At 40.9% G+C, this 16,024-nt stretch overlaps 1 pseudogene; it reads left to right on the forward strand.

Annotated features, from left to right (window-relative positions):
• The first annotated feature begins 5,751 nt into the window (after window positions 1–5,751).
• Window positions 5,752–5,869, forward strand: LOC120608396 (uncharacterized; annotated as a pseudogene).
• The last annotated feature ends 10,155 nt before the right edge of the window (window positions 5,870–16,024 follow it).

Below are 16,024 nucleotides of genomic sequence, written 5' to 3' on the forward strand. Positions count from 1 at the left end.
TCAAGAAGAAGTAAGATTAGATGGTGACTGGTGAATGCCTCCTCCTCTCCCCACCACACACCTCTGCAGGGCTTTGGAAAGCACCTTCTTTATGGAGATTTACCCCATTTCATTCATCCTGCATATATAAGGAGTGACAGTGTTTTGAGCAGTGTCTGGGGAAATCTCAAGTCCTGGGTCTCTGAAAAATACTTTATGATACTGGTTAAGAGGAATCAGGATGTATGAGTTTGAATCCTGCCCCTACTATTTACTTGCTTCAAGATCTTGGGCAAGTTATTTAAGGTCTCTCTAAGCCTGTTTTCATATCTGTTAAGTGGAAATAAAAATGGTACCAATTGCATGGGTTGTTGTTGAGATTAAGTGAGGAGCTTACTAAAGTGCTTATCACATTATCTGGAGAGCAGAACAGGCTCAATGCATTTTAAATAAGTAAATATATATCCTTGAGTAGAGAAGGGAGGAACCAGCCCAGCCAGTAACTTTCTTATCTTCAAAACTGTCCTGTTTATTTCCCTGGAGGAATGAGCAGAATTCACTCCTTGGTCAGCAGCCCTGAAGATTTATTTGTCCGAGCCTTTTCAGACTCTATGCCTGCTAATGCCAAATTGCCTAGCTTTAAGGTGAGTATGGAACTAAACAAACGAACTACTGAAGCTACCCAGGCCAGAAAGCTATCCATCTTCATCAAAGCCTTGGAAAGTGAAAGTAGCCGTGATGACAAGGGTGACCATCTTTTCCGTCTCTATGAAGCACAGACCCCAAAATGACTGTTATTGCGAGATTCTGGGTACTGAGGTGAACTTAGACTTGAGATTCTATAGTGAGCTGGGAGCCCAATTCTTTGAAGGTGCATTCCATGCATAATTTTGTGTGTGTGTAAAGTAGTTCCAGCAAGTGAAAGTATTTGAGAATGTAAATTTGAGTAGAAGACTATCCTCTTGTAAGACTGCATGTACTGACAGGAGTTGGGCCAAGGGCTGGAGCATTAAAAATAAATATGCTGCCTCTGATCTCTAGGTACCTCTATTGGGTGACAAGCTCTTACAGGAACAAAGGAAGTGGTGGCATAGCAGGGACTGTCCTTTGTGAGAAATGTCAGCAGCTAAGACTATAACCATCTGCTCTTCTTGATTCAAATATTTAACAGGAGATGGAAGACACAGAAGTTACTATGAAATTACCAGTTTTTTCCCCTAAACTTAATTTCCGTCAGGGATGGGGAGGAGCCCCTCGTGTTAAGCACCTGTTTTGGAGAGTGCCAGGAGATGGCGCCAGGGCTTGGTTCTCAGTGGATCCTTGGAGCAAGCACCACAGAAAAGAAAATGCTTAAAAGTAGTTGCCTTTTGATGAAACTCTATTTCCCAGGAAATTTGAACAGAAATCCTAGACTTGCATTCCTTGAGTTAAATGTTCTTTTTTTCATCAGGCTAAGAATTGAGTTTCTTGTCATGGTGCCCTACATTTTCAGTTAGGGATTCCCTATCAGAGGGTCACACTTCTGATGTTGTCTTGGTATAAATGCTAACACAAAACAGAGCCACGCTTGGAGAGGGAATTTAAATGAATAAGGTTAGAACTTTCCGGTATGTTGCATGAAAAAAAAATAGTAGAGATCTTGTTATTTGGGAAATAGTAGATGTTTTGGATTATAATATTTATTTTTCAGACCCTTTTCACTGATCTGCTGCTATAAAGCCAGAAACCAGTAGAGTTAATGCCAGAGATTCCAACACTTTCTATGAGGCACTGTTTATACTTCAGGGCTTATTTCCTACCGAGATTAATAAAAATAACACCACAACATGAAAACTGCCTTACGTGCCTGCTTCCTACCTCCCAGCACTGTGATGAGCATGTGGCACTCATTTTTTTTAACTCTCACACTGATCTGAGTTATGTACTTTATGATCCCATTTTTTCAGGTCAGAAAACTGGAGCTTAGGCTCGATAATTTGCCCAAAGTCATTCAATTACTGAACAGGAGAGCAGGGATTGAAATCCAGGAAATATGACCCCAGGTCAGCAGTGGGGACACAGGTGGGGTGAGCTGGGAGCTGGAAAATCACCGGGCACTCTGGAGACAGTGCTCAGTGGTTCAGGTAGCTGGGTGTGTTGAGAGCACACAGGTATGGAAGTGTGGGAGTTATTTAATGTTGTCTAGGGACTCAGCACTGTGCCATGTCCCACGACTTCTCACAATATGGCACAAAGAATTCAAATTCTGAGACCTGAATGATCTGAGCTCTGCTTCCTTCCCCTCTCCCACTTGACTGTTACTCCCCAGGCACTTTTCTCTTTCTGAAATTTGCCAAGCCCGTTTCTGCCTCAGGGCCTTTGCACCTGCTGACCCTCTGACTGGCGCTCTCTTCCCTCAAGCCCTCACAGCGCTGGCTGATTTTCCTCAAGACTGAGTGCAGATGTAACTTCACCTAAGAGCCCCTCTGAGAACCAACCACATCATCTAATGAGGGTTTTCTGCTTCAAGCCCTCCTTATCCCATTACTCTCTTTTATTCCCTTCATCACACTTGTGATGATCTCTAATTATCTTCTCCATTGGTTAGGTGGTTTGTTTACCCGGGTATTGTGTTTCCCCTCATTAGAATGCAAGCTGTATGAGGCAGGGTTCCTGACAGTCTCCTTTATTGCTGTATTCCTAGAACCTACATCATTCCAGACACAGAGGAGGTGCTTAATAAATATTTATTGAATGAAAATGATGAGAGGATGTGACATAAGCAATAGGAGTAGTAGTCCTACCCATCAGGAAGCTCGTAGTACAGTTGAAGAGTTCAGGCTGACACGCAGCAATACACGATCAATCCCTGGCTAAGGCGCAGGCAGCCTGGAACGGTGGGTAACAGACAGATCCTGAGGCTTAATTGCCTGTGTTTAAATCCTGACTCTGGTACCCACTAACTGTGTGACCTTGGCCAAGTTTTTTAGCTCTTTTGTGCCTCAGTCTCCTCATCAGTAAGTTGAAAATTAATAACAATAATAATACCTACCTTATGAGATTGCTGTGAAGGTTAAATGAGTTCATACATGTGTAGTATTTAGAATGGTGCCTGGAACACAGTGCTCTACAAATATTTGTTAAATAAAAGAAGGTATAATCAAGCAAAAAGTGTGGCTTTAGAAATTCTGAAAAATAAAAATGCTAGCATTGGGGAAGGCACTGTTTCTTGGAGGAGGCTGGATTTGGGTTGAGGGAGAGAGAGGAGTCTGAGGGGTTGCTTGCTCTTGCTCTGGTCCCTAATTTCTATGTCGCTATTTATTCAAGAAATATTTACTGAGCACGAGCACAAAATGGTTAAGAAGCAATCCCTACACAATGATGGCTGCCTTTCCAGCCCTCGTTCTGGCACCAGATAATGTACACTTTCTTAGAATGAATCCTACACAAGCCTCTGACCCACTGCTGGTGTCCCGGGCAGCTAAAGATTATAACTGGTAAATGGTTTTTTGAAGAAAAGGCAAAGCTTTTCAAGTAAGCCAATGTTCCAGGCACTGATGTTGTCTGACAGTCCATCTTAAGAAGAAATCTAGCTGAAGAAATACAAAACCAAGAACAAACCTGCCAGGACACAGAAAAGTCAAACACTTCATCTTTTGCTGGGCAGGCCCCCCACAATGGGCCCGGGAGAAAGGGATTTCTTCTTAGTAAGTTCAGATCACAGGAGAAATCATCATAACTCCAAAAACTGAAAGTGAGAAGAGCTATAGTGTGGACTTAGACGCCAACATTTTTGGAGTTTAAAGTCAGCCCCCAGTTCGAACAGTTACTCAACAAGAATAAGGGGCATGCTCTCCAATATCACAGTGCTTGTGTCTTATCTCTTGCCAGATATAAATAACCACAAAGCTGGAAAGCTATATGAACATGTTTCACCAAAAACTGGTGTATTGACCCAGGGGTTTCTTGTTCTTACTTTAAACTGGAAGAAGGTTCCTAAAAGACTTTGTCTTTTAAATTGTAAATACCTGAAATGGTTTATAGATAATCAGAATATAGTAGTCAGGCTTAAGCATGCCAAGAACAATGTTTTGCCATTAAGAAAGAGAGTAAAGGCAAAGAAAATGGCATAGATGATAGAGGCTCTGTTCATCCCTCTGACGACCAAATCAAGATTGTGACGGAAACAAGGAGCAGCAGCAAGGAAAAATCGCCTGGGATCTTGATGAACAAGCCATACAACGAAGGAGAAATACAAGAAATCACTCTGCAATGGCAGAAGGTAGGATGGGGTGAGGACGCGGGGCTGTCAGGTCTTGAGTGGCTGAGTGAGATGGAGGCTGCGGCACCGGCAGACGCCTCTTAAAGTGGCCACATCTGTGAGCGGATTTTTGCAGTGACGGTCCTGCTCGCTCTGAGCACCAGTGCCCGTTCGGCTGCGTGCAGGGTGCACCAGGGACTTACAGGGTGACATTGTTGGAGTGAGGGCCAAGGCAAGACTCCCTCTGTACAGAAGTGCTGGCGGTATCCATTGTTCCCTGTTGAGCCCTCTCCCATAGCCCTGATGTCATCAAACTGAATAACAAAGGTCTCTCCGCTCAGAGGATTCCCTGAAACTCTGACTCCCCCAACTCATGGCCCTACCTAAGCCACATCCAGGTGTATTATCAGCGAGTCAGATGCCCCTTGCTGAGCAGCTCCTAGGCTCACAGTGGAGGCAGCTGGCCTTGGTTTCTGGTGTCGCCTTTTGAGGCAACTATAAGCACAGCATCTGTGGATTGCTTGCTGAATCTTAACAGGTGGCACCAGAGAGGTAGAGGCTTGGGCTACGTTTGGCCTGCAGCTGAACCCCTCTCAGGACTGTGCCACTGGACACCTACTTCACAAATCCACACTAATAAGACTAGGAGACTTAGGAGCTTTGCTTAGTACATAGAAACAGACATGGAAAGGCAGCCAAAATGGGAAGACAAAGAAGCAGAAACAATATGAGAGAACAGAGCAGAGATCCAGATATAATGGAGTCAAATAATCTAACAGATGCAGAGTTCAAAACACTGGTTATAAAGATGCTCAATGAACTTTTGGGAAGTGTAGAGAACTCCAATAAAGAGATAAAAAAATAAAAAAATGGAAATGGAAATTATAAAAAGGAACCAGTCTGAAATGAAGAACACATTATCTGAGATGAGAAGTATATTAAGTGGAATAAACAAAGGAACAAACAAAGTGAATAAAGAAAAGGATCAAATGTCTTATCTAGAGGATGGGAAAGCCAAGGACATGTAATCAGAACAACAAGAGATAAGATGCCAAGACTTTAAGAATAATTTAAGGAGAATATGGGATACTATTAAGGGTCCAAATATCCGTCTGATTGGTGTAACTGAAGAAAATCAAGATGTTGAACAGCTGTTTGAAGAAATAATGATAGAAAACTTTCCTAATCTGGTGAAGGAAATGGACATAAAACTCCAGGAAGCTCAGAGAATTCCCAAAATCAGGGATCCAAAGAGGCCCACACCAAGACACATCATAATTAAAATGCCAAATGTTAAATACAAAGAAAGAATATTAAAAGCAGCAAGAGAAAAACAGACAGTTACTTATAAGAGAACACCCATAAGACTGGCAGCTGATTTCTCAAAAGAAACTATGCAGGACAGAAGGGCTTGGCAAAAAATATTCGACAGGATGAAGACCCAGGATCTACAAACAGGAATAATTTATCCAGCAAAGCTATCATTTAGAGTTGAAGGACAGATAAAGAGCTTCCTAGACAAAAATAAGCTAGTCTATGACCATGCCACCCTGTATGTGCCCAATCTCGTCTGATCTTGGAAGCTAAGCAGGGTCAGTCCTGGTTAGTACTTGGGTGGAGACCACCTAGGAATATCAAATGTTGTAGGCATTAAAAAAAATAATAAGTTAAAGGAATTTATCTCCACCAAGCCAGTATTACAGGAAATGTTGGAAGGGCTTCTTTAAGAAGAAAAAAATATGTATCAAAAACAGGAATAAAGAATGGTAACAACTACATTCCTATCAATAAGTACCTTAAATGGAGAAGAATTAAGTGCTCTAACCAAAAGATAGAGTGGCTGAAAGGATAAGAAAACAAGATCCCTACATATGAAAAGGAAGGGAATGGAAAAAGATATTGCTTTGATGGACCTGGAAGGTATTTAAGTCAGAGAGAGAAAGATAAACACTATATGATTTCACTTATATGCGGAATCTAAGGAATAAAAATAACAAACTAATCAAAAACAGACTCACAAATATAGTGGACAATTTGGTGACGGACAGAGGGGAAGGGGTTTGGGAGGCTGGGAGAATGAGGTGGAAAGTTAAAGAAGTACAAATTAGTAGCTGATGGATGGTCGCAGGGATGGGGAGCATGGCATAGGGAATGAAGTTAGCATTAATATGTTGGCTAGATGGAGGGTCAGGGGAGAGAGGGAGCAATTGGGGGGATCATTTTACAAACTATATAGATGTCTAACCAATGTACTGTATACTTGAAACTATTAATTAAAATAAATAAATTTTAAAAAAGAAGCAATACCTTCTACTCCTCATCCTCATCCCCCTAAATATTCTAGGAATTCACTATACATAATGGACTTTTTTGGGGAGAACATTAGTATTATTTGTATTTAACATATACAGTGATGCAAAAAAAAAAAAACAACAACCCTATAGCTCTTTGCTCTCCAGCCATGGTCTCTCCTGTGCCGGTTGGCGTTCAGGCTCTGGGATGAATCTCAGCTGGCTCTAGGAGGATTCTACTTGTGAGAAATGCAAATTTCTCACTCTCTTCCCTCAACTAAATTCCACCAACAAGAATGGAGCGCTACCTTTGTGCAAGGCAGACATGCGGAGTGTAGAGAGAGTAATAAAAATGACACTCTTAAAAATATAAGCATCTAGAAGAAGTTTCAAATTAATGAATGGTCCAGAGTCCTCAGCACAGTGTATAGGGAACAAAGAGGGAACAAGATGGGGCCAGGGAGCGAACAGGCAGAAACCACAGTTCCAGGTTGGCGCTTCATGCCGCAGAATAAAACGAGCTCATAGGCCCCAAGTGGAGGTGGCCCTGAGAAAAACGTTGGCGTCTAATAATAGCAACAATATTGAAAACAAAACAAAATGCTCATTTTTTTTTTTTATATCGGAGGGTTTTAAAGAAGGGCTTTGTGCATTTTTAACAAGGTGGGGGATGAATGAAAGAAGCTTTCTCTCAGCCATAAAGAGAGCATCAAAGTTTCTCTATTGATCGAAGGAAAATAATGACTGTCATCATGAGAAGAGTCAATAAACTCCCAATACAGAACTCCAGATCTGATTTATGTAATCTCGCCCATTCCCAACACATGGCCTCAGGACACTGAGGCAAATAATAACATTTGATTAAAACACATAAAACAGAAGCGTCAATGACAGCACACATCAAAATCAATAAAATGCAAATTTCTAAAGACTGCTTGCATGGGGTCTGGAGGGTCAACAGCAAGGAATTCCACAACAAAGAGCCTTTGTGAAAGGGAGCAGTCTTCCAGCCCCTGTGGCTGCAGTTATAGACTTTGGAGATCCTCCAGCTATGATCCCTTACTCTACAGAAGATGAACTGAGTTCCAGAGAACTGATCGTTTCATAGTGGAATTAGTAGTAGGATAATAATCTGAGTTTCAGACTGGTGTTCTTTATTTCTTCGGCACTCTTCGAGTCCCACAGTTACTGTCAGGAGTGCCCGCCCCTACTTCATAGGGAATGCCCAAACTGGTGGAAGAAATCCACTCACCAGTGACACAGGTGCCTCTAAATTGTCTCATAACACGTGACATGCCTGACTGCATCTCAACGAAGGCTTTAAAATGGAAACCTTCATTGTGACATGTCTCCGTAGAATATGTAGAATTGCTTCTTTGGGTCTGCAGGCCTCCTCCCTGTTACTTGGTTAGCTTCACAATCCACTTTCCCTTCTTGAGATGCGTTCCTGGAGGGCAAGGAGGTCTCTCATGGCCCAGACAAAATGGTAAATAAAACAAATTCTCCTTTAATTTACTTAGAATGTAATACAATTCTGCAAGAAATAAAAATTTTCTTTCATCCAAATGAGGAAATGTGGGTTAAATATTAGAAACCTGAGTAGGTTGTGTGGGGTTAAGATTACATGGGATTTCCATAATTTCTCAGCTCTTGGTCTGAAATTTAGGAAGAGTTCTGGAAACTCTGATATTTGAAGAAGTTGCTTGACCTTACCATCTCTGACTAAAATGAAAAATGGAAGATGCCTCAAGTCTTAATTGCATTTCCACACTTTGATTGGTGAGCCTTATCAAGCAGCAATTATGAAGGGCAATATTTGGGGTTTCGGAAATGTGGGATCGAGGTGTTCATGAGAATGTAGACTCTGGGATGGCTGATCTCTACCCAGCACAAGACTCCATCCGAAAATGCTACCTTTACCATTGCTCAGGGACCTGAGAACGGGTGTTCCTTTTGTGGCAGCATGACCCATGATCTTCCAGTTCTCTGGTTCTCTGGTTCTCTACTGAGTGCCTACCATGTTCAGCTATTGGGCAGAGGATGTCTCTGTGCAGGCAATCTTACAACATGGGCAAACTGACATCTCCTTTTAAGAGCTAGTAGAGTGGTGACCGTGGAAAATCAGAAAATGCCTGTCAGATCCTGTCTCAATCAGGGTTCTCCAAACTTTCTAAATGAAAGCAGCTTAGGGGCACCTGCGGCAAAGCTGGCATAACAATTTAAAGCGTTATTTACTGGAAACTTATTTTCTGGTGGGCATGATTTATTTAATTTTCAAAACAATCTTACGGCAGATATTCTATTATTAACCCCACTGTTCTGATTTCCATGAGACACTGTAGCTTGCTTAATTAAAGTCATAGACAAATGGGGATGAAAGGACTTGTGTTGTCTTACTCCAAAATCTGTGCAGTTGACCACTGTAACGCCCTGCCTTTCAACTACAAACATACTGTTTCTGGTTTAGATTATACGCTTGTTTAGGGAGGCTGATGAAGATGATAGGTGTGAGAGTCACGCATGTGAAGGTTTTTAGATGCAGGTATTTACTCTAGAGAGCTTTGTCTGTAACTGAAAACAGGATGATTCCAAAGCAGCTCACCTGGTGAATTGAGAATCCACTGGATCTGTTCGTGATGAAAGCAGAGAGAAGAGCGAAATGCCTAAATCTCGTTACCTGGAAATCAGGTAATAGCACAGGTGTTATCTGCCAAAGAGGTAAACGCTAGGTGGCAGGGAACCTGGTGGTAAAGTAGGAGGTCTCCTGGCATTTACATAACTGTTTTTCTGTCTTTGTCACAAAGTAAGACATACAAACTGTTTTGAGGGAACCACACAGGTTCAGGAGCATTAGAAAGGCTAATTAAGGCTGTCCCTTTCTTTGGTTCAGTTGTTTTAGCAGAGTTTAGAGAATACTTGTGGCTCGTGCTGGAGAGAAGTCATCCAATGGCTGAAAAAACCCAGCTAAACAGCTTTTGATATTGGGATAGCTGGTGGACGTGGAGCTGCAGATAAACTTTAAGGGTAGCTAACGTCAAGTTAGGAGATTCATGGATTTATTTCTATTCAAGTTCAAGGAGAGAACCCCTGTTGGATTAGTCAGTCATGGAAAAGAATTGATTGGTAAGAAAAATACCTAATCATATATTTGCCCAAATATTTAAATATAGTATTAAAATGGTAATGCTAATTATATTAAAATGTTACAAAAAAAGAAATTTCTTAATTTATTCTATAAATATGTTTTTTGGAGGGCATAATGCTGACTCCAGTTCGCATTGCATAGTGACCGGTTGGCTCCATTTATTTTGTTGTGTTGTATCCTTTCAGCTTAGTGGTATATGGAGGTGATAAACAGGAAAAACTCCCACATTGCTGTTAAACAGTTGAACTGATAAACACCAGTGTCGGGGGGACTGTGCTGATGACACAGGCAGGTTCTTTGTTTTTTGTTTTTTATTGGTAGCTCTTCTTAGGATACAGTAGAGCTGCAAAAATAGTCTTGCAAGTTTCAGAAGTAAAATCGTGATGTAATTCCAGCTTCTTGGGTCCTTTGTTACAAAAGAAAAAATTTTCTTTTTGTTTGATGAAGTCTTATGTATAGGAAAATTACATCTCTGCTTATTCTAATTTTTGGGTACATTACTGTCTCAAAACCTATGCCTGATATCTCACCATTAGTAAAATCACTTTTTGGGGATGACGCTCCTCCTAATTAAAATGGGTCATGGGTACAAGATAGCCTACTGTTAGTTACTGACATTTGGTCAAGGCTTAGTTTCCTAGAAATAAGTCGAGTGGTACAATGCAGAGGAGAGTACAGAGGAGGATGAGACCTAGCACAAGGACATTGATGGAGAGAGCAAGCCTTAGTGAACAGGGGTGAAGGTTAGATGGGAGGGCGAAAGGGGTGAGCAAGAGATTCTGACCCATGGGGTGAGGGGCCAGCACCGAACTGGGAGAGAAACAGAGTGTGCAGAGAACACAGAGAGGTGAGGGTGGAGGGTTGCTGGAAAGAGATAGGAGAGGATCTAAGGCAAATTGTACTTACTTCCCGATATTGCTAGGGACTAAGCTTGCTCAGAATTTGGTATAGGAAAGTCTGCGTAAAAAGGAGAAAGCAAAAGCTTAATATATGCTTCACATGCTGCCTATATTGCACATTTTTCATTCAGATTTCCTACAGAGACCTGGTTTCCTTGGCTGATTGTATTGTTGTTAGAGATCTTTGGATATTGAGGTAATGAAAAACTGCAAGTAAGGACACATTTAATATTCTTGGGGCACAAAGCAATCTTAGAGATGCTCACTTATTTAATAAGTCACATGGGTGATTCTGCCACATCTTGGTGCAGCTCAGCTGCTATGTGACTAAGCATTATGGTCGTAGATATCTCTGAAGAACTGAAAACTTAGCCAATTAATTTTTACAATTTGATATTACAGTGTTATTCTATGTGTATAAACACCATGTGTTCCTGTTTGGCGAAAGAGTGATCTTTTACCTTTAACTAAGGGCTTTTTATGGCAGTGGTGACAAAGTGGCAAGCAATCGGTAGGTGTTGTTTGAGGGAGGTGACCTTGGCTTTTATTTTTGAAATCATTATTTTCACTTTTATATCAAGGTTAGAAAGTGGTGCATAAATTTTGATTAGTATCACGATAGCATTTAAGTACGTAGTTCTGCTGTGCAAAACTGTATGCTACCCAGAGAGCAAATCCATCTGTCTGTGCCTCCATCCATCCACACAACACATACTCTGTGAGCCAATTATAACTGGTGCTGTGCTGGGCATTTGGGACGCAGTGATGGGCAATCCCAGAACCAGTCCCAGCTTCCTAGAAGCTTACAGTCAGTGGGGGAGACAGATGTTAGTTGAATAAACACAAAAATAAATGTATTGTTTCATGTTATAAGTGCTATGAAAAATAAATACATAGTTGTGTGAAAGCATATAATAAAGAAAGTGATATTTAAATCGAGATCTGAAGAACAAATAGGAGTTAATCAGGCAAAGAGTGCATGCAAAGAACATTCCAGACATAAAGGAGCTAAGAAACTGAAAGATAAGTATTTCCAGAGAGCAAGTCTTTGTATATATATCTTTGGATATGCCATTAAACTTGATTGTGTTTTAGAATTTTTTTTTTTATTTGAAAAATGAAGGTTCTGATATTGGCTCCCTATCATGATAAATAGCAACTGTCCCATAATTAATGAAAAACTGAGCAAAGCTTTTGAGTTCTAAAATGAAAGTTGCTGTAATGGCATAAACCCTGCCAAAAGCTACATCCAAAGGAAAAAAATTAATAACTTGGCACTCTCCTCAGCTTTAGGCATGCAAGTAGATAATGAAAGTCCTCTAATTATGTTCCACTTTGTGATGAAATCACAATTGAATTTTTCTGCAAATCAGAACTCAGTTCCTCTAAGCAGGATCATGAGCTTCATCGGCTGGTCTCTCATCTGACTGGACCGAATGAGTCATCAGGCCCATACTGGTTAAGTTCATTATATTTTAGCACACAGATGAAGATTTTGCTCTTAAAAGATAATTGCTCAGGAAACCAAAACAATTTGCTTCTATTACCTTGCTTAAAAAGAATCAGCTTTATTTTTAGGCTGAGCTTTATCTGAATAGATGCTTCTAGCTATATGTATGATATATATTGGGCTAATTTGATTTTGTCAGGAATTCATTTGGAAGGCAGGTCAGAGGCTGGCCTGTGTGACTCAAGGAGGTTACTTAGGCACTCCTCCTGTGAACTGCAGATTATCACACAAACTTTAGGTCCTGGTTGATTTTGGATCAGGTGAGTAAGTACTGAAAATGAGCCCCAAAGCAAATGTTCATTTTAGTATAAAAATAGGCCTGCATTTCACCAAGAAGGAGCTTCTTGGTGAAGGAGTGGAAAAGAGACTGCATTCGGTTGTTAGAACCTCACCTTACTGTTTGTGACAAGGGCCGGCAAGGCCCACGAAGGTGGCTGGTGGCCAAAGGTGATGTAAATTTCATTCGCTTCTGTGGGGGTTGGTGGGGAGAGTGATCAGGCAGTGCAGCCAGCTCCCTCAGCTGGAAACAGTTATTCCCCATCTGGATTTTATTACCCCTCTATAATGTAGCTCTGAGCTGGCCCTCTCTGCCCACTGGAGAGACGGATCCATCCCCAGTGAATGTGTGCCTGCCCCTGTAGCAGAGATGTAGCCGACAGCTACTTCAATCTCTGGCATCTCAGCCTCCCAGCCAGTGAACTGCAGGAGCTGCTGGCCAAGTGAACAAAGGGCAGGAAACAGGCTAATCACAGATGTGAAGGGAGATATAAATTGTGGCTGTTTTGAACTCTGAAGCATTCATTGACCCAGGGTAAAAGCACCAGTATATATTTTTGTTTACTTTTTCTAACAATATTTTGTTGTATGATTTCTATCAGACAATAGTTCAGTTAATTATAAAGATTTGGGACTTTAATTTTCCTTGACTGCTAGACTGGGATGTGAGGAGCCATTTTTCTGTGGATTGCTGTGACTCAGCCTCTTTTTTGAGTGGCCCGAATGCTGGATTAGATTAGGTTTATGTTAAATTAAGCCCAGAGGCTATATACCAATATTTGTCACTCAACATGGTCCCCCCATCACAAATTTGTGGACATCTCCCTGTGACTTATGGAACTACAAGAACAGATTTCTGGCTTAAACTTAGAAAAAACCATGTACGACTGTCGAGCAGGAAAGCTTCCTTCCATCCACGTGCTTGCACAGTGGCCAGCAGTGTGAGCTCTGGAGTTAGATAGAAGTGGGTTCAAATCTTAGCTTCATGCTGACTGGCTGTATGAATTTAGACAAGTTACCTCTCTAACTCAGCATTCTCATCTATAAAATGGGGATAGTAGCAATTAGAGTAAATTTTCACTTAATGTTGATAGGTTCTGCAACTTTAAGTGAAACAACGTACACCAAAATCAGTTTTATTATAGGCTAATTGATATAAACAAGAGTTAAGTTCTGGCACCTCATCAACATTATAACAAAATGACATTATTCGAGGACCTGCTGTACCTTGTTTTGAGAATTAAGTGATATAATAAATGTACTTTTTCTTGTGCCTATATGTAATAAACACTTAATAAAGTTTGCATTATTATTATTACTATCATACAACCAATATAGATTAAATGCTTGCCAATATTTACATTTTAGAAGATACCAAGAAGTATTAACTATAGTTGGAGAGAAAAAATATGAGGAAAAAAAAACCAACTGTGAGTACTCTCTACTAATACCAACAAGGTCATAGGTAAAATATAATTAGAACTAAATAGAGCAGATAAAAATTAGTAGGCCAAAGTTCACTGAGTCCTAGAATAGTCAGAGAAGGCTTCATGGGGGAGGAAGGCATTGGACTGGGTATGGGGTGGGGGTTAGCATTAAGATTCTACTTTTGTCACCATTTGCAGACTTATGGATACCTTGGTCACACAGGCTTGATGTCAGGCATGCCTGGGAGGTTCCAAGGAGATGCCATTCCTTGGTAATTTTTACCACTGGCCCAACTGTCAGCTGTGCAAAGGTAAGTCTTCCACTAGGAAAATATCGTGCATGCCTCCTGAGGATACAACCTTTTTTTGCTGCAGTCTCCTATTCTGTGAGAGAAATAATTCTCTTCCATTGGTCTTTCATTCATTCAAATGGTACTTTATTGGTTATCTAATAGATAGATACCCAATGGCTAGGTGCTGGAGACACAGAGATGAAAAGACTCGAGAACCAATCTCATCCGCTTCCTTTGAACACCTAAATGGAGAGCCCTTGGGTTGTTGATGGCGGCAGTACCAAGAGTTTCCAAATGGTCAGCCTTCCCTGCTGAGACTGCTGCACTGATGGCAAAGGAGAGTGGAACAGTCAGATGCCTTAGTCTGTAGCTGTGGGTACTGTGGCCTTGTTGAGTTCAAATAGGGGAGGAAATCTGTCATAACAAGGGAATCACAAATTGGCAAAAAATATCACCCACTTTTTGTTAAGAGACCAACCCTTATTCTCGCTCTCTTCCTCTCTGCCCCTCTCCCTTACCTGCTCCCTCTCCTTTTTGCTCTCTCTTTTTGTATCTCTCTCCTCACTTATATTTTGGCCTCCACCCATAGAAGAGTGAACTTTTGCCCCATCTTTCCTCAAAGAAATGATGGAGAGAATATTTTTGGGACCAACTTCCATTCTTTATTTTAGATGATTCTCCCTTGCTGCCAATCTGATTGGTCAATATCTGGGACATTCAACTGGCCATATTTACTTGTAGGCAGGCTAACCGTGCCTTAAAGACATGGTTTAGACCTTACACTTTCTTTTCCTCTCTCTAAGCTCTACTCCATTCCTGTGCACATTGATCTACTACAACCCCCTCGAGTAGCACCTGGCCATCCTCCCAGTTTTCTGTTGGGACTTCATCCAGCCAAGCGAGCCAGGCCACGTGACATACCCATGCTGCTGTTTGGGTTGAGTCACTTTCTCTATGATCCAGATGGTACAGCTAAAAAATTGTGGGGCCTCCATCAATGGAACCCCAAGTTGTTCCTTGGAAGAGAGCTGCCCTGGCAAGCTGACAGACACCTAGAAGATTTTGTGTGAGTGAGAAATAAACCTTAATTAGATTAAATCATTGAGATTTTTGTTACCGCAGCAGAACCTAGTCTATTCTGACTGTTACAGCAATCGACTTACTTGCTAATATTACCTACCACTACTTTCAGGGCCCCATGGCACCCATTCTTTATCACAGCTAGGTCTTCTTCAGATAGAAGTTAGGATACCTTCTAATCAGTTTCTGACTGTTCACTGCTGATTCTATTTAACCCTGGATTTTTAGGAGCCAAATGGAGGATAGTAAATATTCTACTATTAGGCTTTGTTTTTTTAAAAAATAAAACAAACAAATAAACAAACAAAAAGAAAAGAGAATACATTTATTGTAGACACCTCTGCTTAATTCTATATAGATGACTTAATGTTCTTAATTCTGACCCAATGTGACAAATACTTGAAGCTCTCTTGTCAAAAGATTTAGTTTCTGTGGAGTCATGGATAATCTCATTAAAGAGATTTTAATGACTGAAACCACCACATCAAATACTGTAATAGTTAGAAATCCTACCTACCTTTTTTCCTCACTAGTTTAGAAAAAACCCCATGGCTCTTGAAAAGTAGATAGTTCCTTATCCTTTTCACTCTTTCATCATAAGGGAAACTTGGGGAGAAGTATTTATAATCACAAAAAATGGAAATAGAAGATTTTATCGTTTCTCAGCTTAAAACTGTATTAGTCTGCTGGGGCTGACATATCAAAATACCACAGACTAGGTGGCTTAAATAACAATAATTATTTTCTCACAGTTTCTGCAGGATACGAGTCCAAGATCAAAGTTTTGTCAGGGTTGGTGTCTGATGAGGCCTCTCTTCCTGACTTATAGATGACTGCCTTCTTGTTACGTCCTCATATGACCTTACCTCCATGTATGTGTGGAG

The sequence above is a fragment of the Pteropus medius genome, unplaced genomic scaffold (assembly GCF_902729225.1).
Source record: "Pteropus medius unplaced genomic scaffold, Ma_sr-lr_union100, whole genome shotgun sequence".
Taxonomy (NCBI): Eukaryota; Metazoa; Chordata; class Mammalia; order Chiroptera; family Pteropodidae; genus Pteropus; species Pteropus medius.